At 51.0% G+C, this 22,336-nt stretch overlaps 1 protein-coding gene across 1 annotated transcript in view; it reads left to right on the top strand.

Annotated features, from left to right (window-relative positions):
- The first annotated feature begins 3,440 nt into the window (after positions 1-3,440).
- The window catches only part of LOC140389059 (anoctamin-7-like), a 275,652-nt gene continuing 256,756 nt past the window's right edge, over positions 3,441-22,336 (top strand). Inside the window, exon 1 of the mRNA XM_072473221.1 lies at positions 3,441-3,545. The gene's annotated coding sequence lies outside the window, so the exon portion shown is untranslated. The remainder of the gene's footprint in view (positions 3,546-22,336) is intronic.

Here is a 22,336-nt window from a genome sequence, read left to right as displayed (position 1 = left end):
ACAAAGCTGTGTAAATATATAATTTTGCCATGTATATATCTTGCTCTGCGCGATTTCTCGTTTTTTTTTTGTTACGGGGGGGGGGGGGGTTATTGTTTGTAAGGGAGAAAAATGGTGTTAAAAAACTTTAATAAATATATATATTTTTTTAAAAATGGTTAAAACTTAAATAAAAACATGAGGGTTTTGATGGAGTAGACAAGGAGAATCTGTTTCCGGTGGCAGAAAGGTCAGTAACTCAAGGACACAGATTTAAGGTGTTTGGCAAAAGAACCAAAGGCAATATGAGAAAATGTTTATCTTATAAACTAATCAGTATAATCAGGAATGCTCTACCTGAAAGGATGGTGAAAGCAGATTGTACAGTAACGTTCAAGAGAGAATTAAACAAATGCATGAATGGAAAAATATTACCGGCTGTGGGGAAAGATCAGGATCATTCAAAAGGCCAGCCTGATGGGCTGAATGGCCTCCTTCTGAATCAACCTATGGTGCTATTGGAACTTAGAAACTGGAATATCTTTGGGACATTCTGACCCCATATCTTCTCCATCAGCAATTGTGCCTGCTTTGACCTCTGTAACATGGGGATTTTCTGGCCATTCATGCTGGCGGGATTTTATGGTCCCGTCTATAGCGCTTCCCCGCCCTTCTGCGGGTATCGCAGCGGCAAGGGGTGCGTTCAAGGGAAACCCCGTTGACAAAGCTGGGGCCAGAAGATCCCTCCGACGGTCACTGGCGAGTCGCCGTCTGCCACTGCAGGACACGCCTAAGAGGGGCAAAAAAATCTCGCCCGTCGTCTATCATTGCCCTTCTCTTACCCTCACCTAGTCCTCCATTTGTCTCCTAGACTCAACTATTTCAACGCTGTCGTAACCTGCCTGCCTACTAGCATCCTCTATGAACTTGAGCTCATCCAAAACTTTGCTTCAAATGTAAAATTCGCATGCCTGGTTTCACATCTATTCGTGGCCTCACATCACCATAAATCTGTAGCTTCTTCCTGCCCTCAAATCTCTGTAATCCCCTTAATCTGGCATTCCCAACTATTTTTGCTTCACCACCTTCTGTCACTGTTCCTCCTTTGGCTCGCTGACAATTTTTGCCAGGTAATAGTCCTGCGAAGTGTTTGGTAACGTTTTACTTTCTAACAATATAAACAAAAGTTGTTTAAGTATATCATGACTGAGCTACACCTTTACTCCATCCAGACACCTTGATTGCAGTAAACCGAACCAAATGTTTTGAAATTTTCAATTGACCCTTCAACTCAGCGTATTATTTCTGGGTGGCTTGGGAGTGGGGGGGGGGGGGGGGGGTGTCTCCTACTTTCAGAGTTCTACTACCCTTTGCATGAAGAAGTGACGACATTCAGATTCCTGGGAGGAAGGGGTCATTTTACGGGGAAGGGTTGTGGCCTGTATTAATTGCAGCTTAGTCTGAGAGGTGATCTTATTGAAATACATAAGATTCTGAGGAGGCTTGACAGGGTTAGTACTGGGAGGATGTTTCTCTGCGTGGGGGGGAATCTAGAGCTCAGGGGCACAGTTTCAAAGCAAAGGACATAGGCAAGTTGGTGGAATGGGTGGGCAGGTGGCAGATGAAGTTCAATGCAGAGAAATGTGAAGTGATTCATTTTGGTCAGAAGAACATGGGGAGACAATAAGAAATAAAAGGTGCAATTCTAAAGGGGGCTTAGGAGCAGAGGGACCTGGGCGTTTCTGTGCATGAGCCATGATAGGTGGCAGGACAGTTTGAGTGAGCTGTTAATAAGGCATGCGGTATCCTGGGCTTTTTTAATGACGCATAGTGTCCAAGATGAAGGAGGAGACACTTGTTAGGCCTAAGCTGGAGTACTGTGTACAGTCCTGGGTGCTGCATTTGAGGACAAGGGATTTGAGAATGGATCGGGGAGAATGCGGAAGGGGTTTACAGGAAAGATCCCAGGGATGCACAACGCCAGCTATGAACATAGACTGGAGAAGTTGGGGCTCTTTTCCTGAGAGAAAAGAAGGCAGAGAGGAGGTTTTTTCTTTTTAGAAAGTATTTTATTGAAGCATTTATAATTTTGGCGGAGAGGAGATTTGATAGAAGTATTCAAAATCACGAAGGTGCTGGACAGGGTGGATAGGGAGAAACTGTTCCTATTGGCAGAATTAGCAAGAACCAGAGGGCACAGATTTAAGGTAAATGGGAAAAGAAGCAAACGCAATATGAGAAAGACCTTTTTAATACAGCGAGTGTCTGGGGTCTGGAATCCACCGCCTGAAAGTGTGGTGGAGGTGGGTTCAATCAAGGCATTCAAGGCGGGGGGGGGCGTTAGATGATTAATTGAAAAGTAACAAAGTGCAGGCTTGCGGGGAGAAGGCGTGAGAATGGCGGTGAGTGAAGTGCTCATTCGGAGAACCGGTGCAGACACGATGGGCTGAATGGCCTCCTTCGACGCTGTAACAATTCTGTGATTTTGGGTCTCCCATTTCAGATGGAGATGAGAAATTTATTTTTATTTTCAGAGGGTCGTAGTGTTTGGAATTCTCTTCCCAGAGAGCGGGTCGTTGAACATACTCAAGGCTGAGTTAGACAGATTTTATTAAGGGGCCATTTAGCGTGGCCAATCCACCTACCCTGCATATCTTTGGGTTGTGGGGGCGAAACCCATGCAAACACGGGAAGAATGTGCAAACTCCACACGCACAGTGACCCAGAGCCGGGATCGAACCTGGGACCTCGGCGCCGTGAGGCCGCAGAGCTAACAACCCCCCCACCCCCCACATGCACACACCAGAGGGAATAGTTTCTGTCTCCTTAAAATATCTTCAACACCTCAATCAGACCGGCTTTAACCTCCCACACCCGCATGGCCAACCACTGGAGCTCATCCTGCCTCAACTTTAAAATTCACGCCCTAGTTTTCAAATCTATTCATCATGGCCTCACCTCTCCCTAATTCTGAAACCTCCTCCAGCCCTACCACACTCAAATCTGTAGGTGAATTGGACATTCTGAATTCCCCCTCTGTGTACCTGAACAGGCGCCTGGGGGCTTTTCACAGTCACTTCATTGCAGTGTTATGTAAGCCTACTTGTGACAATAAAGATTATTGTTAAAAATCTTTGTGTCCCCCACTAAACCTGGCACCTTGCGCATTCCTGATTTTCTTTGTTCTCTCACTTTTTATCACCTTTCTCAGTCCTTTGGCTGGCTGCAGATTGGTACCTACCTCCTGAGCTACACAGTGTCTGAACTCTAAAGATGTGAGGGCGATCTCTCTTTGCTTCCTTCTGCTCTCTATAAACAGTGTGATTGTTTGCACACCAGGAGGGAGCACTGTTGAACATAAAAGAATTGTTCCAACTCTGCTGATAGGTCCTTGTGGACAGACACTTCCTCACAGTTTGTGTGTGTGTGTGTGTGTGTGTGACATAGCATTAGTTCAGAGCACAGTTGGTCTTGTTGATTGTATGATGTTGTGCTCGCAGGGAAGCAGGTTCCAAGCATCTAGCTAACTGAAGACCAGCAGACGAGAGCATCGGGAATCTGACAAGGTAGGGGCAATTGGCAAACCGTCCACCTGCGATCCTGAGGGCTGTTTTTAGTAGCAAGGAGTTTTTGAAGCTGAAGAAATGTTGTAAAAATGAATTCAAACATTGAAGCAGGGAACAGTGATGGCTCTGGAGGGTGAGTTATGTAAAGTTCAATTTCTAATGTGCACCAAGTCGGAATCCTGCCTCGGGACCTCAACGTTTGAAGATAGAATGTGTCAGGTTCCCCCTTTTCCCCAGAAATTCAACTTCTGATTGAAATTTGCCAGAACTCTTTTATTGTCGAGTGTCATCAATAAACGGAGGCTGGAGCAGGATGTGGGCCAGATTGTTTGCACAAGGAGGAACAGAATACAAATTACTTTTATTTGCTGACTAAATGTTACTGAGTGCTCCATTAATGTGACCCATGTGGGTGAGTGGTGAGGTTGGTGGTATTGATGGAGAGCATTGGTATATTAAATGCTATTGGTACAGGTCCCGGGCTCTTTGTGTGTTCATACCGAAAGCACTGGACTCATGTATGTACCAGTTGCATCATCAGGTTATTTCTTTGACCTGGTGTTCAGGTTTAGGAATGTCATTGTTGCTGTAGTAGGAAGGGTCCTCTGTATTTCGAAGTCATTATCTTATCCGACATGGTGGGTGGCATGTGGCGAGGGAGATGCCCAGTTCAGGTGCAGATTTTGAGTTTAGAGGGGGTGCAATACAGAGACATGTGGCTAGCACTGTGGCTTCACAGCACCAGGATCCCAGGTTCAATGCCCCGCTGGGCCACTGTCAGTGCGGAGTCTGCACATTCTCCCCGAGTCTGCGGTGGTTTCCTCCGGGTGCTCCGGTTTCCTCCCACAGTCCAAAGACATGCAGGTTAGGTGGATTGGCCATGCTAAATTTCCCTTAGTCCAAAAAGATTATGAGGGGTTATTAGGTTATGGGGATAGGGTGGAAGTGAGGGCTTAAGTGGGTCGGTGCAGACGTGATGGGCTGAATGGCCTTCTGCACTGTATGCTCTATGTTCTATTAGAATCAGACGGGGGCTAAAAGGGTTAAGTTACGAGGTCAGGTTCCCTAGAATATAGAAGATTAAGGGGTAATTTTAATTCAGACGTTTCAGATGATTAATAAAATTAACAGGGTTGAAAGGGAAACTATTTCCCCTGGAGGGGTGGAGCGCAGAACAAGGGGGCATAATCTTAAAATTAGAGCTGGACCCTGACATTAGGGTTGATGTCAGGAAATATTCCTTCACACTAAAGGTAGTGGAAAGTTGGAGCGTTTACTCCTAAAAGAAACAGCTGCGGGTCAATGGAAATTTCTAAATCGAGACTGATAGATTTGTGTTGGGCTAGCGTATTGAAGGGTGCTGAAGAGGCAGCTACGGAGTTAACAGACTAAAACAAAACATGATCTAATTAAATGACAGAACAGGGGCAAGGAGTAAATGGTACATTTCTGTTCCTATTGCATGCGGTTCTTTGGCACTCTCTAATATATTGGCTTGGATTTGTTTATTATCATGTATACGAGGTACAGTGAAAAGTATTTTTCTGCGTGCAGCTCAAACAGATCATTTAGTACATGAAAGAAAAACAATGTAATAGGGCCCCACAAGGTACACAGAGTAAATACACAGACATCGGGTGCAGCATACAGGAGTGTAGTATTAGTCAGATCAGTCCATAAGAGGGTTGTTTAGGGGTCTGGTAACAGCGGGGAAGAAGCTGTTTTGAATCTGCTTGTACGTGTTCTCAGACTTTTGTATCTCCTGCCCGATGGAAGAAGTTGGAAGAGTGAGTAAGCCGGGTGGGAGGGATCTTTGATTATGCTGCCCACTTTCCCATGTCAATGGATGGGAGGCGGGTTTGTGTGATGGACTGGACTCTCTGAAGTTCCTTGCGGTGTTGGGCCGAGCAGTTGCCATACCAGGTTGCAATGTAGCCAGATAGGATGCTTTCTATGGTGCATCTGTAAAAGTTGGTAAGAGTCAATGTGGACATGCTGAATTTCCTTAGTTTCCTGAAGAAGTATAGGTGATGTTGTGCTTTCTTGGTGGTAGCGTCGACGTGGGTGGACCAGGACAGATTTTTGGTGATGTGCACCTATGGAACCTTGGTTAGACCATGTCACTGAAATAATAAGCCAGAGGCCTCAGGTTAATGCCCTGGGGACAAGGGTCCAAATTCCACCATGGCACCTGGTGGTGAAATTTAAATCCCATTAATAAATCTGGAATTCAAAGCTAGTTTCAGTAATGGTGATATCATTAATTGTCATAAAAGCCCACCTAGACTTCCGGTGGCGGCCATGCGGTAAACGGCCGTGAACTTGGTGGCTCCAGCGCGGGGAAACTTTTATTTGGGATGTTTTTTTTCTGATCGGGTTTGGGTGACATGGCGAGTTCAGGGAAGTTGCAGCCCTTGTGCGGGGCCACTATACTGGTGTGAGAACCAGTAAACGGAAGGGATGTGTGGGACAAACTGGTGTGAGAAGGGCAGAGTTTTGAATATTTCTTCTTTTTGGTTTATCCTGAGGGCGGGGGGGGGTGCGGATTGGGATGGGGGAGGTGTGGGGAGGCTGACGGTGTGAGTTATGTTGGGTACTGAGATACAGAAGTCGGTGGCAGTGGGTGCCTCATGGAGGCCCCAAAGGACGCGACCTGACAACCTGTGGTGTCTGGCTCAAGCTGCCCGACTAAACTACAATCTTCTACACTTCCCGGGTCCGTATCCCTCTATTCCCATCCTATTCATGTATTTGTCAAGATGCCCCTTAAATGTCACTATCGTCCCTGCTTCCACTACCTCCTCCGGTAGCGAGTTCCAGGCACCCACTACCCTCTGTGTAAAAAACGTGCCTCGTACATCTACTCTAAACCTTGCCCCTCTCACCTTAAACCTATGCCCCCTAGTAATTGACCCCTCTACCCTGGGGAAAAGCCGCTGACTATCCACTCTGTCTATGCCCCTCATAATTTTGTAGACCTCTATCAGGTCACCCCTCAACCTCCGTCGTTCCAGTAAGAACAAACCGAGTTTATTCAACCGCTCCTCATAGCGAATGCCCTCCATACCAGGCAACATTCTGGTAAATCTCTTCTGCACCCTCTCTAAAGCCTCCACATCCTTCTGGTAGTGTGGCGACCAGAATTGAACACTACACTCCAAGTGTGGCATAACTAAGGTTCTACCACCGACATCTGCCAGCGACGAGGCAACAAATCCCCGGGGAATCGCTGGAGGAGTTCTACCGTGCGCTCCTGGTGTTAGGGAAGAACTGTGACTGCCCACAAGTTTCGGCCAGTGACCACACAGAACCTTTGATCCGGGACGCATTCGTTGCAGGTATGCTGTCCTCCCAAATCCGTCAGCGATTGCTGGAGAAAGAGACAGTAGGCCTCAAGGAGGCACGGGCCCTTGCTAGCTCCCTGGATGTGGCCTCCCGAAACGCCCGCGCTTACGTCCCTGGCCGCGCGGCAGCCCCTTGGGCAGCGTGGAACCCCCCCCCCCCCCCCTGCGGCCGACTCCGATGCATCCCCCATTCCCCCACAAGCTTGTGCTGCGAGACTGCCAGGGAACCCCGGGGGGGCCCCACTGCTATTTTTGCGGGCAAGCCAAGCACCCCCGGCAGCGCTGCCCGGCCCGCTCATCCATCTGCAAAGGGTGCGGCAAAAAGGGCCATTTCGTGGCAGTATGCCAGGCCCGGCAGTCGCGGCGGTCTCCGGGGGCGACCCGGGACCGCCACCACAACTCTCTCCACGAGCCACGTGCAGCCAGCGGGCACCGCCATCTTCCTTCTCCAGGGCCACGTGCGGCCTACGGGCACCGCCATCTTGTTCCCTGGGGACCACGTGCGATGGATGGGCACCGCCATCTTGTACACCACCAGCCATGTGAGACCAGTGGGCGCCGCCATCTTGGCTGGACTTTCACGACTCCGGTTCGGATGACCACACACCGCCCAAGGAATACATCCAAACTTTGCCACGACTTGCCTCGGTGACCCTGGACCAGTCTCGGCCCCGAACACTCTCGACTGCGACGACCACCGTGCTCATCAATGGGCACGAACCATCCTGCCTGATCGACTCCGGGAGCACAGAGAGCTTCATACACCCCAACACGGTAAGACGCTGTTCTCTCCCCGTCCACCCCGTTAATCAAAAAATCTCCCTGGCCTCCGGGTCTCACTCTGTCGAGATCAAAGGGTTTTGCGTAGCGAACCTCACGGTCCAGGGAAGGGAGTTTAAAAATTACCGGCTCTACGTCCTTCCTCACTTCTGCGCTGCCACGCTCCTAGGGTTAGACTTCCAATGTAACCTCCAGAGCTTAACTTTTAAATTTGGCGGCCCTATACCCCCCCTCACTGTCTGCAGCCTCGCAACCCTCAAAGTCGATCCACCTTCCCTGTTTGCGAACCTCACCCCGGATTGCAAACCCGTCGCCACCAGGAGCAGACGGTACAGAGCCCAGGACCGGACCTTCATTAGGTCGGAAGTCCAGCGGTTACTGAAGGAAGGTATTATTGAGGCTAGCAACAGTCCCTCGAGAGCTCAAGTAGTGGTTGTAAAGACCGGGGAGAAGCATAGGGTGGTCATCGATTATAGTCAGACCATCAACAGGTATACGCAGCTCGACGCGTACCCTCTCCCCCGCATAGCTGATCTGGTCAATCAGATTGCACAATACAAGGTCTTTTCCACGGTGGATCTAAAATCCGCCTACCACCAGCTCCCCATCTGCCCTAGCAACCAGAAATACACTGCATTCGAAGCAGATGGGAGGCTCTACCACTTCCTAAGGATTCCCTTCGGTGTCACAAATGGAGTCTTGGTCTTCCAACGGGAGATGGACCGAATGGTTGACTGGTACGGTTTGCAGGCCACGTTTCCATACCTCGATAACGTCACCATCTGCGGCCACGACCAGCAGGACCACGACACCAACCTCAAAAAATTCCTCCATACCGCAAAAATCCTTAATCTAACATATAACAAGGACAAATGCGTGATCAGCACTGACCGTCCAGCCATTCTTGGCCACGCAGTGCATGATGGAGTCATAGGCCCAGATCCCGAATGCATGCGCCCCCTCATGGAGTACCCCCTCCCCCACTGCTCCAAGGCACTGAAACGCAGCCTGGGATTTTTTTCGTATCATGCCCAGTGGGTCCCCAACTATGCGGACAAGGCCCGCCCACTAATTCAATCCACAGTTTTTCCCCTGTCGGCAGAGGCTCTCCAGGCCTTCAGCCGCATCAAAGTGGACATCGCAAAGGCCACGATGCACGCAATTGATGAATCCCTCCCCTTCCAAGTCGAGAGCGACGCATCCGACGTAGTTCTGGTGGCCACCCTCAACCAAGCGGGCAGACCCGTGGCCTTCTTCTCACGCACCCTCCATGCTTCAGAAATCCACCATTCCTCAGTTGAAAAGGAGGCCCAGGCCACAGTACAAGTTGTGCGGCACTGGAGGCATTGCCTGGCCGGCAGGAGATTCACTCTCCTCACTGACCAACGGTCGGTTGCTTTTATGTTTGATAATGCACAGCGGGGTAAGATAAAGAACGATAAGATCTTACGGTGGACGATCGAACTCTCCACCTACAACTATGAGATCTTGTATCGTCCCGGGAAGCTAAATGAGCCTCCTGATGCCCTGTCCCGCGGCACATGTGCCACCACACAAGTGGACCGCCTCCGGGCCCTCCACGAGGACCTCTGCCACCCGGGGGTCACTCGATTCTTCCATTTCATTAAGACCCGCAACCTGCCCTTCTCCATCGAGGCGGTCAGGACCGCCACCAGGAATTGCCAAATCTGCGCGTGGTGCAAGCCGCACTTCTACTGGCCAGAGAAAGCGCACCTGATAAAGGCTTCCCGTGCCTTTGAACGCCTCAGTATGGACTTCAAAGGGCCCCTCCCCTCCACTGACCACAACACGTACTTCCTGAACGTGATTGACGAGTACTCCCGGTTCCCATTCGCCATCCCCTGCCCCGACATGACTGAAGCCACTGTCATAAAAGCCCTCCACAGTATCTTCATGCTGTTTGGTTTCCCCGTCTACATACACAGCGATAGGGGGTCCTCCTTCATGAGCGACGAACTGCGTCAATTCCAGCTCAGCAAGGGCATTGCCTCGAGCAGGACGACCAGTTACACCCCCCGGGGAAACGGGCAGGTGGAGAGGGAGAACGGAACGGTCTGGAAGACCGTCCGACTGGCCCTACGGTCCAGTAATCTCCCTGTCTACCGCTGGCAGGAGGACCTCCCGGATGCCCTCCAGTCCATCCGATCACTGCTTGTACCACGACCAACCAAACCCCTCACAAACATCTCCTTGTCTTCCCTAGGAAGTCCTCCTCCGGCACCTCGCTCCCAACCTGGCTGGCAGCTCCTGGACCCATCCTGCTCCACAAACACGTGCGGGCGCACAAGACGGACCCATTGGTCGAGAGGGTCCACCTCCTGCACGCTAACCCTCAATACGCCTATGTGGCGTACCCCGACGGCAGACAGGATACGGTCTCCCTATGAGACCTGGCGCCCGCTGGATCCCCATCCACACCTCCATTACCGACCTCATCCTCCCTAACCGGCGCACCCCACAGCCGCCCCCTTCCCAGGTGGATCGGTCCTTCCACTGGTCCCATCTAGGGGTGATGAAGCTGCTGAAGAAGCCGAAGCCACGCTCCCGGAGCAACGGATGCCCGAGCCGGTGCCTGCATCACCGCCGAAGCTACGGCGATCGCAGAGGATGACCAGGGGCCCCGATCGACTAATTGCTTCATCCTGACTGTAAATAATTACTGTAAATAGTTGCGACATGTAACGAGGCAAAACACTGTGCTAATGTATACTGGGTACCACCATAACCTACACCTTTACCACTGTATAACACGAGACCACCCCCCCCCCCTCCCCCCCGCCGGACTCTTTTTTTTAACAGGGGGTGAATGTGGTAGTCGGTATTAGGGGTATTACGGTACCCTGAATAATGCTGTAAGACCATTGGTGTGGGAGGTACACTGAGACTGCTATTTCATTGGTGAAGCCTGCCTGTTGGTTCCGCCCAGTAAGGCGGAGTATAAGAGCCTGTGTCTCCCCAGCAGCTGCATTCTGTACCTGCGCTGCTGGGGGAAACATCTAGTACAATAAAGCCTTCAATTGTCTCCAATCTCGCTTCAGGAGTTATTGATCGAGCATCAGTTAGCAACCAATATACGAAGGTTATTGGACCTAATCATGATGCCCGCAGGAGGAAGTGAGGCGGAGTTTGTGGTGTTAGGGGATACTGAGAAGGCATTTGACCGAGTGGAATAGGCGTACCTATTTGACATTTTGGAGCGATTTGGGTTCAGACAGGGATTTGTAGATTGGGTAAGCCCCAAAAGCAAGCATCTCCTCTAACAGGGTTTGTTTAGGTGAGGGGCTGGTTTAGCACAATGGGCTAAACAGCTTGTAATGCAGAACAATGCCAGCAGCGTGGGTTCAGTTCCCGTACCAGCCTCTCCGAACAGGCGCCGGAATGTGGCGACTAGGGGCTTTTCACAGTAACTTCATTTGAAACCTACTTGTGATAATAAGCGATTATTATTAATATTAATCCTTAGCACAGGGCTAAAACACTGGCTTTGAAAGCAGACCAAGGCAGGCCAGCAGCACGGTTCAATTCCTGTACCAGCCTCCCCGAACAGGCGCCGGAATGTGGCGACTAGGGGCTTTTCACAGTAACTTCATTTGAAGCCTACTTGAGACAATAAGCGATTTTCATTTCATTTCATTCTGATCGAACACTCTCCCACAAGACTAGATAAAAGGCGATTGTTCTAGTCAGAAGTGGTGTAGTTTAATGGCATCTGTGAATGAAACTTGGGGAAATAAATTCCCCTACTTGTATTTATTATTTTAGGACAGCACGGTAGCATTGTGGATAGCACAATTGCTTCACAGCTCCAGGGTCCCAGGTTCGATTCCGGCTTGGGTCACTGTCTGTGCGGAGTCTGCACATCCTCCCCGTGTGTGTGTGGGTTTCCTCCGGGTGCTCCGGTTTCCTCCCACAGTCCAAAGATGTGCGGGTTAGGTGGATTGGCCATGATAAATTGCCCTTAGTGTTCAAAATTGCCCTTAGTGTTGGGTGGGGTTACTGGGTTATGGGGATAGGGTGGAGGTGTGGACCTTGGGTAGGCTCTTTCCAAGAGCCGGTGCAGACTCGATGGGCCGAATGGCCTCCTTCTGCACTGTAAATTCTATGAAAACTCGTGAGTATTTGCAGAGCGGGACGAGGCAGAGGTGCCCACTCTCTCCTCTGCTCTTCGCCCTTGCAATCGAGCCATTGGCAATGGCTCTTCGGACGTCTGGGTAACGGAGGGGTGTTGAGTGTGTGGGGTGGGGGGGGGGGAGTGGAGCACTGGCTCTCTTTGTGCGTGGATAACCTCCTGTTGTACTTTTCTAACCCAATGGACTCATTTGATAAGATTCTGGGGATTGTGAGGGAGTTTAGCGCCTTCTCCGGCTACAAGCTTGATACGGAAAAGAGCGTGATGTTTCTGATTGGTTCCGGAAGGCAGGAGGGGTGTTTGTGTGGGCTCCCATTTCGCCTGTCTAGAAAGAGCTTTCACTATCTGGGGATTCAGGTGGCACGGGACTGGGCCCAGCTTCACAAGGTAAATCTGGCAAGTTTAGTGGAGTGGATAAAAGAGGAGTTTGAAAGATGGGACAGTCTGCCGCTATCTCTGTTTGAGAGAGTCCAGACAGTAAAGATGGTGATCCTGCCTAGGTTCCTTTTTGCATTCCAGAATTTCAGAAAGATCAATAGGCTTATTCTGGGCTTTGTGGGGGCGGGAAGGGTTCCACGTATTAAAAGAGTTTGTCTGCAGAGGAGTAGACCGGGGTGGCGGCCTGGCCCTTCCTAATTGTCAAAGTTACTTCTGGGCTAACATTTTCATGGCCCGGAAATGGACGTTGGATCAATAGTCGTTGTGCAGGTTGGAGTAGGCCTCATGTAGAGAGACGTCCTTAAGGACATTGACCTCAGCTCTCCACCATTGTCACCGAGTAGGTACTCATCAAATCCAGTGGTAGTTTCCACTCTGTAGGGGAGGGTGGTAGGGTACAGTAACTATTGGTTGTTAAGGGTTGTGGGGTACTCTATTTTGCTTTTAAAAAATTTCTTTGGGGTGTAGCTGATATACTTGTATATGTGGGGATTCCTACTGGTTATATTGCATTGTGTTATATGCATTGTTAATATGTTTTGCAGTGTTCGATATTGTTTTGTGTTATGGACTGTTGTATTTTTTGTAACCTCTGGACATACCTTCAATAAATTATCTTTTTTAAAAACCCACCTGGTTCACTAATGTCCTTTTCGGGAAGGAAATCTTCTGTCCTTACCAGGTCTGGTCTACATATGACTCCAGAACCACGAGGGCAATGTTGGAGCTGAGAGGTTAGAGTTGAGGAAAGTGCTGGACCGGCTGTGGCTGTTTAGAAAAGGGATGACTGAGGGAGAGCATTACAAAGATTAAGCAGTTTGATATGAAAGACATAGAGAAGATGCTTCCACAAGCAGGGGAGACCAAAGCTATGGGACAAATATTAGGGATAGTGACTAATAAATGAAGTAGTGAATTAGACTGTGGAACCTGCTACCACCTGAGGTGAATAGCATAGATGAGGTTAAGGATGTGCTAAGGAATCGAAGGATATGCAGATAGTGGGTGAAATTCTTCATTTGGGATACATTGACGGCGGAACTGAATTGCGTGCGGTTCGTGTTCCCTTTGGGGCGCTATTTGTGGAGCAATTCAGGGAATGCTAATGTTTCAGCACTCTGCTGGCATGAATTCTGAGCAATTCCCAGCACAGCAGGTATTCTAACTGCTGGGGCCGGAATTAGCGTCAAAGAACCTGGCAGCTGGAGCAGTTTTTTTTTTCTTTTAAATTTAGAGCACCCAATTAATTTTTTTCCAATTAAGGGGCAATTGAGCGTGGCCAATCCACCTACCCGGCACATATTTTTGGGTTGTGGGAGTGAGACCCACGCAGTCACGGGGAGAATGTGCAAACTCCACACGGACAGTGACCCGGGACCGGGATTGAACCCGGGTCCTCAGCGCTGTGAGGCAGAGGTGTCAGCCAATGCGCCAACGTGCCACCCCCAAAGAACAGTTACTATGCAATAGCAGGGAGGATGTTGGAGCCACGAGAAAGGGCCCTGCCAAGCTTCACAGGATATCAGAAATCAGGGACTAATTAGGAAGAAAAATTGAAACGTAGCTCTTTTTGATTTGAACAGGAAAGACTAAAGGGAGACATAAATCAAGGTTTTCTATATTATTGTCAATGAATGTTAAACATGATGAAAGCAGTAATGCAGTGCCCTGCGGAATGTGTATCAGGATTACTTCAGTAACACTGAACTGCCTTGAATGTGGGACTGAGTTACTGCAATGAAACTCTGTCCTGTAAAGTGTGGCACGGGAATTCTGTGGTAACGTTTTCTCTTTGTGGAGTGTGGCACTGGATTACTGCAGAGCCCCCATGGAGTGTCGGTTTAGATTACAGTGGGAACCCTCTGCCTCTGTGTAATACGGGACTAGATGACCGCAGTAGCAATCTCCCCCTTTGGAAGCTGTAACTGGATTACTGCAGTAACCCTCTGCCCTGTGGAGCGTGAGACAGGATTACTGCAGTAACAATATCTCGGTGTGGAATGTGACACTGGATTGCAGCAGTAAATTTCTCCCCAGAGTGTCGGATTGGATTAGTGCAGGAACCCTCTGTCCCTGTGTATTGCGAGACCAGGTTACTGCAGTAGCAATCCATCCCTGTGGAATTTGTAACTGGATTACTACAATATCTCCCTGTGGTTTGTGGCACTGGATTGCAGCAAGAAACCAGTCCAATCCGGCACAGACAATAAGGGCAGTGGCCGAGTGGGATTGTCACTGGACTAGTAATCCAGAGCACCAGCACAATGCTCTGGGCACCTGGGTTCGAATCCCACTAGGGCAGATGGTTGAATTTGAATTCAAGAGAAAGAAATCTTGAATTAAAAATCTCATGATGAAAATGGAACCATTGTTAATTATCGTAAAAACCCATCTGGCTCACTAATGTCCTTCAGGGAAGGAAATCTGCCATCCTTACCTGGTCTGGCCTACATGTGACTCCAGACCCACAGCAATGTGGTTGACTCTTAAATACTGGCCCAGCCAGCGACGCCCACATCTCATAAAAAACTAATAAAGAAAAAAACTTCAGACGAGGTTGGAAATGGGCTTCTACAGAAGAAGCGGCAAAGCTCGAGGCAGTTGGAGGTGGAAACACTCGAGCTTCAGGACATCGGAAACAACAAAGTGACCAACGCACCCTGGATCCAACCCCAAAGTGTGGAGACGTGCACATCCCTGCTCCGGGAAGACGGGAGCAGCAACGTCCCTGGAGGTGGATGGATGGGAGAGACTGTTCCAACAGAGGAAGTGATGACACCAGGATGCAGAAATCCCAACCGGGTGGGGGGGGGGGGGGGGGATTCCAGACAGCTTCCTCAGTCTATCCAAAGTGAGACAATTTATGGATGCGATGGGCATGCAGGAACTGAAAAATGGACTGGAACTGGCAAAGACAACGGGTCTGGTAAGCAACAAAGCATGTTAAAATGGGGACAGAGTCCCGTGTCTGCGTGGCTTTTACCCCCATGACCCAAAGATATGCTGGTTAGGTTGATTGGCCACGTTAAATTGCGCCTTAATTGGAAAAAAAATAATTGGGTACTCTAAATTTTTTTTTAAATGGGGACAGAGATCACTTCCATTAATATGCGTAGTGTTAAATTCACTATGTGATCTGCTGCCAGCCTGGATTACCTTGCCAAGGTCAAAGCCGACCTGCAGGAGTGTGCGATACTGCACCTCAGGCAATGGTCACGATGGTGGGCCCAGTGGCCATCAATCTGATCAGAAGGAAATGACCCAGGTTCCTCTGGCCTGGGTATTCTGCTGCAGAGGGCAACTTCACCAGCACCAAAGATAAGGAGATGGCAGGCGGGCGCCTCCTCGTTGTAGACGTACTGTACAAGAATGCTCCACTCTGGTGTGTATGCTTTGCAGCTGGCTTTCCTTCAGCAGCTTCTACTGCTACGGGCAACTCCCAGGCGGTTATTCTGGGCGGTGACTTCAAAGCAGCTGGACAATCTGGCAGTGCCGACAGCAGACTGAGTGCCACGTCCACACTCCTGATGGAAACAGTAAAAGATGCCAAACTGTACTATATCTTCAGCAACCCTGCAGCTGTGACGCAGCGTGGATGTACCTGGTCAAGGCCAGATACACCTTCCCGCTCAAGGATAGACTTCCTGTTTGTGGCCTGAACTTTCATGGTCAGATCCACTGTCACCTACAGGAGGACCAGAGATATGGCAGGGGAACATGGAAGCTGAATGTCAAGCTGTTGACCTCAGAGAACGTGGAGGAACTCAAGAGGGATTACAAAGGCTGGAGAACCGTGAAACCCCTCTTTGAGTCCTCGTCACACTGGCGGGAGGCAACAAGGGAGAACATTAATAGGTTTTACTATCTGGGGGTGCAGGTTGCCCGGGAGTGGGGGAGGCTTCGCAGGTACAACATCACTAGTTTGGTGGGGAGAGTGAAAGCCGATCTGGCAAGGTGGGACGGCCTTCCTCTGTCACTGGCGGGTCGGGTACAGGCGGTTAAAATTAATGTGTTGCCGCGATTCCTGTTTATTTTTCAATGCCTACCAATTTTCCTGCCAAAGACTTTTTTCAGGGAGATTGAGGGAAGGATTACCTCATTCATATGGGGAGGGAAGGTGGCCAGAGTGAGAAAGGTGCTGCTACAGAGGGGAAGGCAGGCAGGGGGTTTGGGTCTCCCGAACTTGTTGTACTACTACTGGGCGGCGAATGTGGAGAAAGTGCGGAGCTGGGTCAGAGGGGTGGATTCTCAGTGGGTCAGAATGGAGGAGAGTTTGTGCAGGGGGTCGGGGCTGAAGGCACTTGCAACAGCGCCACTCCCGATAGTTCCGGGGAAATATTCAGGGAGTCCAGTAATAATAGCTTCATTGAAAATCTGGAGGCAGTTTAGCCAACACTTCGGGTTGGGTTTAGGGTCAAGGGAAATGCCGATTCGGGGGAACCACAGATTTGAGCCAGGGAGGTGGGATGGAAGTTTTTGGAAATGGGAAGAGAAGGGGATTAAGACGCTAAAAGATTTGTTTCTTCGGGGTCGGTTTGCAGGATTGAGGGAGCTGGAAGCGAAGTATGGGCTAGAGCAGGGAGAAGTGTTTAGGTACATGCAGGTTCGGGATTTTGCCAGGAAGGAGATACAGAGCTTCCCAGAGGAACCGGCCTCCACATTGCTGGAGGAGGTGTTGACGACAAGGGGACTGGAGAAGGGGGCAGTGTCAGCAGTGTACGGAGCTATTCTGGAAGAGGATAAGGCACCACTGGAAGGGATCAAAACAAAGTGGGAGTAAAAGCTGGGAGAGGTTATAGAGGAGGGGGTCTGGTGTGAGGTGCTCCGGAGAGTGAATGCCTCCACCTCATGTGCGAGGTTGGGGCTGATACAGCTGAAGGTGGTATATAGAGCGCACCTCACGAGGGCGAGGATGAGCCGATATTTTGAAGGAGTAGAGGATGTGTGTGAGCGTTGCGGGGGGGGGGGGGGGGGGGGGGGGGGGGGGGCCTGCGAATCACGTTCATATGTTTTGGTCCTGTCCAAAGCTAGGGGAGTACTGGAAGGAGGTGTTTAGGGTAATTTCCACCGTGGTGCGTGTGAAACTGGACCCGGGTCCCCAGGAGGCCATATTCGGGGTGTCGGACCAGCCAGGGTTGGAAACGGGAGCGGAGGCAGATATCATAGCCTTCGCCTCATTGATCGCCCGAAGGCGGATCCTGCTGGGATGGAGAGCAGCCTCTCCACCCAGTGTCCTGGCGTGGCGGGGGGACCTGTTGGAATACTTGACCCTTGAGAAGGTTAAGTTCAAACTGAGGGGAAGTTCGGAGGGGTTCTACAAGTCATGGGCACTATTTATTATGCACTTTCAAGAACTGGATAACATCGAACATTAGTGGGGGGGGGGGGGGGGTTGCTGTGTAGTTTAAAGGTGACTATGGGTAATCCCTGATTCCTTTTTATCATTTGTTTATGTAAACATGTGGGCTGAGGTTTGGGGGTTGGTGGGCGGATGGGATTGTTGTTATTATGGGGATTGACATATCTTGCTGATTATTGTTTATTGTTGATGGGTGTAAATGTGGGAGAAAATGTGAAAAAGGAGGAGAATAAAAAAATTACAAAAAAAAAAAATTAATAGGTTTTACATCCTCAAATGTGTTCAGGAGGCGAGAGAGAGATGGGAGGAAATGTCCTGACTCCAGAAAGGCATGCAGAATTTGCCCCGGCTGCAGTGAATGGGCTAAATGTCAAAGAGGACCTCCAGGGGGTGAAGGACCAGAAAGCCTCGCCCTTCACCATGGAGGCTTCCAAGATCATCTTCCGGCCCAGAGTCTGCTCTGTGGAGCAGGATGCGACGTGCTCGAGTTTCTCCTTCCAAAAGGTGCACACACAGAGTTCCAAAGGAAGAAGATGGCTCAGTAAAATCATTGCAGTCTGACATTTTGTGGATCAGCAAATCTTTTTATGCCGTGCTGTATAATGTGAAGCCCACACGGCCTCCCAGTCCTTCCTGTCCTCTATCGCATGGGCCTTAGAGGGACATTGAGTGGGAGAGCCTGGATACAATGCTTACTCATTCACCTGAGGAAGGAGCAGTACTCCGAAAGCTAGTGATTTGAAACAAACTTGTTGGCCTTTAACCTGGTGTTGTAAGACTTCTTACTGTACTCTGGATGAGTTGACTAAGGCCCCAAAAATCCTTCTAAACATGTAAAACCCAGGAGTGATGGCTTACCGACTGAGTTGCATTCAGCTCTGTGCCTGTGGGACTGGATAGGCCTGACCTGGTTGAGATATAGACAGTGAGAGTATGCTTCTGGTCGGGAGCATGTCAGAATCCATGAGGAAAGGCACCATTACTCTCATCTACAAGCGGAAGGGGGAAAGGGATGAAATGAGAAATTGGTGACCCATTTCACTGTTGAATGCAGACTATAAAATTCTGTCCAAGGTCATTGCCAATCGGGTCGGGTCTGCTCAGGAGGTCGGTGATCTATCCTGACCAGACCTGCTCTGTATCCGGCAGGAAGATCCCTGACATTTTTTTAGAAATATTTTTATTCAAATTTTACATATTTTCAACAGAAAAAAGAAAAACAAAGAACACATAAATAAACATCTTACAACTACATCACGAATTCCCCCAATATACAAACCCCCCATTAAGCAATAATAAACACAGTAGAAAACACAAAGTACACACCCCCCCCCCCCCCCCCCCCCCCCCCCCCCCCCCACCTCTCTCTCTTTCTCTCTGGGTTGCTGCTGCTGACCACCTCCTAACGCCTCGCTAGAAAGTCTAGGAACGGTTGCCACCGCCTGAAGAACCCTTGCACAGACCCTCTCAAGGCAAATTTTACCCTCTCCAATTTAATGAACCCTGCCATGTCGCTGATCCAGGCTTCCACACTCGGAGGCCTCGCACCCTTCCACTGCAGCAGAATCCTCCGCCGGGCTACCAGGGACGCAAAGGCCAGGATACCGGCCTCTTTCGCCTCCTGCACTCCCGGCTCGTCCGATACCTCAAATAGTGCTAACCCCCAGCTCAGCTTAACCTGGCTGTTCACCACTTTAGACATCGTCCTCGCAATACCCCTCCAGAACCCATCCAGCGCCGGGCACGCCCAGAACATATGGGTGTGATTTGCTGGGCTCCCCGAGCACCTCCCACACCTGCCTTCCACCCCAAAGAACCTGCTCAGCCTCGCCCCTGTCATATGCGCTCTGTGAAGACCTTAAATTGTATCAGGCTAAGCCTGGCGCAAGAGGAGGAGGAATTAACCCTACCCAGGGCGTCCGCCCACGTACCCTCGTCTATCTCCTCCCCAAGCTCCTCCTCCCATTACCCTTTAGCTCCTCCACCGAGGTCTCCTCCTCCTCCTGCATCTCCTGGTAGATCGCCGAGACCCTGCCCTCTCCAACCCACACCCCCGAGAGCACCCTATCCTGGATCCTGGAAGCAGCGGGAACTCCCTCACCTGCCGTCTTACAAACGCCCTTACCTGCATTTACCTGAAGGCATTTCCGGGGGAAAGCCCGAATTTTTCCTCCAGCGCCCCAAGGCTCGCAAACATCCCATCTAAAAACAGGTCCCCCATCCTTCTAATTCCTGCCCTGTGCCAGCTCAGGAACCCTCCATCCATTCTCCCCGGGACGAACCGATGGTTCTCCCGGATCGGGGACCAAACCGAAGCCTCTACCTCACCCCTGTGGCGCCTCCACTGCCCCCAGATTTTCAAAGTCGCCGCCACCACCGGACTCGTGGTGTACCTAGTCGGCGGGAGCGGCAGCGGTGCTGTCACCAGTGCTCCCAGACTCGTGCCCACACAGGACGCCATGTCCAGCCTCTTCCACACCGCCCCCTCCCCCTCCTTTACCCACTTGCGTACCATCGCCACATTGGTAGCCCAGTAATACCCACACAGATTAGGTAACGCTAACCCTCCTCTGTCCCTACTCCGCACCAGAAACACCCTTCTCACCCTCGGGGTCTTTTTCGCCCACACGAATCCCATGATGCTCCTACTGACCCGCTTAAAAAAGGCCTTAGGAATCAGGATGGGGAGGCACCGGAATATAAAAAGGAACCTCGGGAGCACCGTCATCTTCACCGACTGTACCCTACCCGCCAAGGTGAGTTGCAGCATATCCCACCTTTTAAACTCCTCCTCCATCTGCTCCACCAGCCTCGTCAAGTTGAGCTTGTGTAGGGCCCCCCAGCTCCTGGCCACCTGGATCCCTAGGTACCGAAAACTCCTTTCCGCCCTCTTCAGTGGAAGCTCAGCTATCCCCCTTCCCTGGTCCCCTGGGTGTACCACGAAGAGCTCACGCTTCCCCACGTTGAGCTCATACCCGGAAAAGTCCCCAAACTCCCTGAGGATCCGCATCACCTCCGGCATCCCCCCCACTGGGTCCGTCACATACAGTAACAGGTCATCGGCATACAACGAAACCCGGTGTTGCTCCCCCCCCGGACCAGCCCCCTCCACTTCCTGGACTACCTTAGAGCCATAGCCAAAGGCTCAATTGCCAATGCAAATAGCAAGGGGGATAGGGGACACCCCTGCCTCGTCCCCCGGTACAGCCGAAAGTATTCCGACATACTCCGATTCGTGGCCACATTCGCCACCGGGGCTTCTTAAAGTAGCCTAACCCAACTAATGAACCCCTCCCCGAACCCAAACCTCCTCAACACTTCCCAGAGGTAACCCCACTCCACCCTATCGAAGGCCTTCTCCGTGTCCATCACCGCCACTATGTCCGCCTCCCCCTCCACTGTAGGCATCATGATTACGTTAAGGAGCCTCTGTACATTGGTATTCAGCTGCCTTCCCTTCACGAAACCCGTCTGGTCCTCGTGAATCACCCCCGGGACACAGTCCTCAATTCTGGTAGCCAACACCTTCGCTAACAGCTTTGCGTCCACGCTGAGGAGAGAGATTGGCCTATACGACCCACACTGTAATGGGTCCTTGTCCCGCTTCAAGATCAGCGCCCTGGACATCGTCGGGGGTAGGGCCCCCCTCCCTCGCCTCATTGAAAGTCCTCGCTAATAGAGGGCCCAGCAGGTCCATCTACTTCCGGTAAAAGAACACATCTGGCCCCGGTGCCTTCCCCGACTGCATACTCCCCAACCCCTTAGTCAGCTCCTCCAGCCCTACCGGTGCCCCAAGCCCAGCCACCTGCTCCTCCTCCACCCTCGGGAACCTCAGTCGATCCAAAAATCGACGCATCCACTCCTCCTCCATTGGGGGCTCAGACCTATACAGCCCCTCATAAAAGTCGTTAAATACCCCATTTATTCCCACCGCACTCCGCACCGTGTTCCCCCTTTTATCCCTAACTCCCCCAATCTCCCTCGCTGTCTCCCTCTTCCGAAGTTGGTGTGCCAACATCCGGCTAGCCTTCTCCACGTACTCATACACCGCCTCTTGCGCTTTCCTCCACTGCACCTCTGCCTTCTTGGTGGTTAACAGGTCGAACTCGGCCTGGAGGCTTCGTCGCTCCTAGAGTAGTCCCTCCTCAGGGACCTCTGCAGTCCTATCCACCCTTAAAATCTCCCCCACCAATCTCTCCCTCTCTCTCCTCTCCTTCTTCTCCTTGTGGGCCCGAGTGGAGATTAGCTCTCCCCTAATCACCGCCTTCAGCGGCTCCCAGACCACCCCCACCTGCACCTCCCCATTATCGTTAGCCTCTAGATAGCTTTCAATACACCCCCGGATCCGCCCACTCACCTCCTCATCCGCCAGCAAGCCCACATCCAGGCGTCACAGCGGGCACTGGTCCCTCTCCTCCCCTAGCTCCAGCTCCACCCAATGCGGGACATGGTCTGAGATGGCTATGGCCAAATACTCCGTGCCTTCCACCCTCGGAATTAGTGCCCTGCTCATAACGAAGACGTCTATCCGGGAGTAGGCTTTATGGACGTGGGAAAAAAAAGAAAATTCCCTGGCCCCCGGCCTGACAAACCTCCATGGATCCACTCCTCCCATCTGGTCCATAAACCCCCTCAGCATCTTGGCCGCCGCCGGCCTCTTACCCCTCCTGGACCTTGAGCGGTCCAATGCTGGATCCAGTACCGTGTTGAAGTCCCCCCC

This window comes from Scyliorhinus torazame, chromosome 14, assembly GCF_047496885.1.
Source record: "Scyliorhinus torazame isolate Kashiwa2021f chromosome 14, sScyTor2.1, whole genome shotgun sequence".
Classification (NCBI taxonomy): Eukaryota; Metazoa; Chordata; class Chondrichthyes; order Carcharhiniformes; family Scyliorhinidae; genus Scyliorhinus; species Scyliorhinus torazame.
The sequence above is the reverse complement of the archived record's forward strand: the minus strand, read 5'-3'. Positions and strand labels throughout refer to the sequence as shown.